The sequence below is a fragment of the Nyctereutes procyonoides genome, unplaced genomic scaffold (genome assembly GCF_905146905.1).
Source record: "Nyctereutes procyonoides isolate TBG_1078 unplaced genomic scaffold, NYPRO_anot_genome, whole genome shotgun sequence".
Lineage (NCBI taxonomy): Eukaryota > Metazoa > Chordata > Mammalia > Carnivora > Canidae > Nyctereutes > Nyctereutes procyonoides.
In genome coordinates, this window is record NW_026575142.1 from 76,783 (window position 1) to 81,522 (window position 4,740).

Consider the following 4,740-nt stretch of genomic DNA (forward strand, 5'->3'; position numbering starts at 1 on the left):
CTGCCCTGCCACCCTCAGGGGCATGGTTGGGATTTGGGGGGGGAAGGGGAACGACGTCACATTACCGAAGCAGACGGCAGGAGTGTATTTGCAAATGACACTAGGACACGCGCCTGAGACGGAGGGTGGGGTGGGGGATTAATATACAGAGAACGATCTGTGAGACGAAAATACAAAAATGCGAAACCCGGATTCAGTACTGCAATAGAATGAGAAAAGGCAGCTGGAGAAACTACATGCAAACGCAGACGATAGACACAACCCCAGGGGGGAGGGCTGGACTCAGTGAGGAGTGGGACAGAGGCCAGCGGTTTACACGAAGAGCCTTTTGATAGACTGCTGAATGGACTGGATCTGCGGCTTCGGCTGCGAGCCTTCTTGGATGGTGACGGAGCAGGCGAGGACAGGCCCGGACATCCCGCAGGCCCACCCGAGGGCCTGCTTGGAGTGCAGGAACACGTAGGGCACGTTCTTCTCTTCACGCGGCAGGCAGCGGAAGGTGCGGGATGATCTCCAGGGGCTTGGCATCTGCAGCCAGCCATCAGGATGAACTCAGAGATGCCTCTGTGGAGGGTTTTGGTGGCTTCGTGAGCTCCTTTCCAAAGCTGCTTGTAGTTACAGGACTGCTGAACAAGCGTCCAGGAGTTTCTTGGTGAGGTGGGCATCTGCCAGGGGGTAGGCCTTCGGATTTACATCAGCTTCAGTCATCTCTGCATATCCGGGGTCCCTGTGGGTTTCCTGTAAAAAGACGTGTCCAGGGAGCTATCTATCACCGTCACACTTCATATGGAAAACCAGCTTTGTCCCCACCCACACCCACCCCCGCCGCCGTTGGGGTGGGCGGTGTGATGTGCTGTGCTCCCGTCAGTTTGTGGGCCTGGAATGGTGATGATCGAGATAGACCTCTCCGCCACCTCATTACAAAGAAACAAGACACGTGTGGTGTCTTGTTAGACCCACAGGCACAGAAAAGAAAAGGAGAACTACTTATCCCCTTGTTCCACCGGGACCGACCCGGATGCCGGAGGGTCCAGGTCCCGAGGGATGGGCGTACTCAACTTTGCTGTGAACTCAACGGATTAGTTAAGTTGTGCCTCTGAGGATTTGTCCATGGAAACTACTTCAAATGATCGATTTTGTCTGTCTCGTGTACTTTTCCTTGTTACGAGCAAGCAGGTTAAAAAAAAAGAAAAAGAAAAAAATGAAAAAAGGTCTATAGGTTAAACTTTTACAATAGCTTCCCAAATCTTTGGTGTCCTGGAACTTTGAAGGTGTAACTAGCTTAATTGATAAATTGGGTTCAGTTCATTGGATACCTGGCGTCTGTCTTTCCAACAGAAGGTAAAATACTAAAGTGTGAATCAATAAGACACCCAAGGTGTTTTTTTTTTGTTTTGTGGTGTTGTGTTTTCCTCCCCCACCCCTTGCCCTTTTCTTCCTTCCCCCCTCCCTCCACCTCAGTTTTTGTGTTTCTCTGTTGTCTGATTCAGGAAACCTGCAGATACCTGGGTGTGTTAGTAAATGTGTTTCAGGTTTGTTTGTTTCTCTTTTCCTTCCTCTTTTTTTTTAATTTTAGTTCGCAATTCATGACACACACACACACACACACACACACAGGCAGAGGGAGAAGCGGGATCCCTGCAGGAACCCCCCTACGCAGGACTTGATCCCGGGACTCCAGGATCACGCCCTGGGCCGAAGGCAGGTGCTAAACCACTGAGCCACCCAGGGATCCCCTGTTTCGTGCTTCCTTAACAATTGTATTATACAGGGCAGCCCGTGTGGCTCAGCATTTTAGTGCCACCTTCAGCCCAGGGCGGGATCCTGGAGTCCCGGGATCGAGTCCCACGTCAGGCTCCCTGCATTGGAGCCTGCTTCTCCCTCTGTCTCTCTCTCTCTCTCTCTCTCTCTCTCTCTCTCTCTCTCTCTCACACACACACACACACACACACACAAAAAAAAAAAAATCTTAAAAAAATTGTGTCCTACATGTTAGGTTTTTACAAAATGAACAGCGGAGAAATAACAAAAAAACAGCAGAGCCAGGCAGTAGGTTCGAGAGTGCTTTAATGGGGAGCGCTCCTGGGCGAGGTTCCATGACTTGGAGAGGTGGCCAGAGTCAGGGAAGTCGCGCGGGGTTGGGGACTGTGGGGGGTTTTAAGCCTTCTTGGTTCCAGCTCTGGATCCGGGTGGGTCCCTTGCCAAATTAGACAAGGGAACACTGTGTCCTTAGGTGATTGGCTGGGGGTAGGGGGGATAGTATCAGAAGATGGGGAGGGGGCGGGAGCGGTCCCTGGCTGTAAAGTCCTGGATGGAAAGTTTCGGTTTCCCATCTAGGCTTCGGCTTACTGGAGATGATGTGGTGGTCAGGGCTGCTTTGACGGGAAGATCAGCCATTTTGACCCAGTTTGAGATGTCCGCCATTTTGGGTGCCCCTGTCTCTCAGCCAGCCCAACAATACACACACACACACACACACACGCACGCACACACACATGCACACACACGTGTTTCTAAAAACTATTACATGTATTCATACATTTGACAATCTAAGGGTTTCTGGTACGATAGACAATGTGCCCGTGGTTCCTACTGACTTTTCACCAGAGACTGAGGTTTCTAGGAGTTAACAGTCTGCCGCCTGGGTGGCTTAGCAGTTGAGGGGTTGAGCATCGGCCTTTGGGTCAGGGCCCAATTCTGGGGCGGGGGGGGGGTGTCCGAGTCCGGACCCATTTCCACATCTGTCTCCTTGTGGGGAGCCTGCTTCTGCCTATGTCTCTGTCTCTGTCTCTCTCTCTCCCTCCCTCCCCTTCCCCCTTCACAAAGTTCTCTCTCTCTATCTCTCTCTCTCTCTCTCAAAAAGTGTAAAATAAGTACAATTTTAAAAAATCTGCCACATAGAATCGAGACTACTGGTTAACGATAAGGAAAACAACCTCTGTGTGTGAGATAGTAGGAGACGTGTAGAATTAGATACAAGGCATGAAAATGCGGTGGTGGTGGTGGTGGTGGTGGTGGTTAAAGAAAATGAATCTGTCCTGAAATTACTCTGGCTTTTTTTTTAAAGATTTTATTTACTTATTCATGAGAGACACAGGGACAGGCAGACACAAGGGAAGCAGGCTCCATGCGAGGACCCTGATATGGGACTCGGTCCCAAGAGTCTGGGATCACGCCCTAAGCCAAAGCCAGACGCTCAAACGCTGAGGCACACGGGCGTCCCAAAGCCTGGCTATTTAGAGAAAGAACACTTAAGACTGACGGAACGGAAAAAGAAATTATAGAAGGGATTTCTGAAGGAGATTTTTGAGATTTGTTTTTTGTTTTCTGTTTTTTGGATTTTATTTATGTATTCATGGGAGAGAGAGAGAGAGAGAGAGAAGAGAGACAGAGACAGAGAGAGACAGAGACAGACAGAGAGAGACAGACAGAGAGATAGAGAGAGCAAAGAGAGACAGAGACAAAGAGAGACAGAGAGAGAGACAGAGAGAGAGACAGAGAGAAGGGGAGAGAGACAAAGAGAGAGACAGACAGAGAAAAGAGAGGCAGAGAGATAAAGAGAGACAGAGACAGAGAGACAGACACAAAGACAGAGAGAGGCAGAGACAGAGAAAGAGACAGAGAGAGACAGAGAGACAGAGACAGAGAGAAGGGGAGAGAGACCCAAAAAGAGACAGAGAAAAGAGAGGCAGAGAGATAAAGAGAGACAGAGACAGAGAGACAGACACACACAGAGAGACAGACAATGAGAGACAGAGAGATAAAGAGAGACAGAGACAGAGAGGCAGAGAAAGCAAGACAGAGACAGAGAAAGAAAGAGAGACAGAGAGAGAGAGACAGAGAGAGAGAGAGAGAGAGGCAGAGACACAGGCAGGGGAAGAAGTAGGCTCCACGTGGGGAGCCCGATGCGGGTCTGGATCCCAGGACCCCTGGGATCAGGCCCTCAGCCAAAGGCAGACCTTCCACCGCTGAGCCACCCAAGGTGTCCCAGAAGCAGACTCTTTGAAAAGTAATTGTAGGCGTGGTCAGGAGGGACTGAGATTGGGAAAAGTGGGTTTTACTAGTACACTGGTGTACAACTGAGATTTGGCTCTTCTCTCTGCTAAAATGACGAGATTCTCTTGCATTGGTAGTCTACTCTTGATAAGAGTGTGAACAGAGAAGAAAAGACAAAGACGATGTGCTTTTTTGTTTGTTTGGTTGGCTTGGTTTGGTTTGGTTGGGTTTTTTTGGTTTGTTGTTTGGTGTGTGTGTGTGTGTGTGTTTCTCTGTGTGTGTGTGTTTCTCCTTTTACCTGCCCAGAACAGCAAGGTTTTTAGATTCCTTTTTTTTTTTTTTTGGTTGTTGTTTAACTTTTTTTGTTATTTACTTACTTATTTTATTTTTTGGATTCGTTTTTATCCGGTCTTCCCCTACATAAGAGTGAAAACTTCTCCACGCTAAAGGAGCTTCATTTTGGGGACAACTCTAAAAGCACCTGTAGAATTTCCTAGGGGCCACCTTGGTGAAAGAGACACTGAAGATTTCCATTTTGTTATGATCCGTGATCTTTGTAGGCATGTGCCTTGAAAACTTCTGAGATGTTTTTGGTTGGCTGGTTGGCTGCCTGGCTGTCTGTCTACTGGTTCCTTCATCCGTTCCTGGATTCTCAGCGGATCCCAGAATGCCAAACCCTAAATAGAGTCTCTTGACTACTATAGGTTGTTTACTTGTTATGGGAAGGCACATGAGAAGCACTGT

General features: G+C 48.7%; 1 pseudogene; it reads right to left on the reverse strand.

Annotated features, from left to right (window-relative positions):
- Positions 1 to 312: 312 nt before the first annotated feature.
- LOC129498383 (NHP2-like protein 1) lies at positions 313 to 708 on the reverse strand (annotated as a pseudogene).
- Between the last annotated feature and the right edge of the window lie 4,032 nt (positions 709 to 4,740).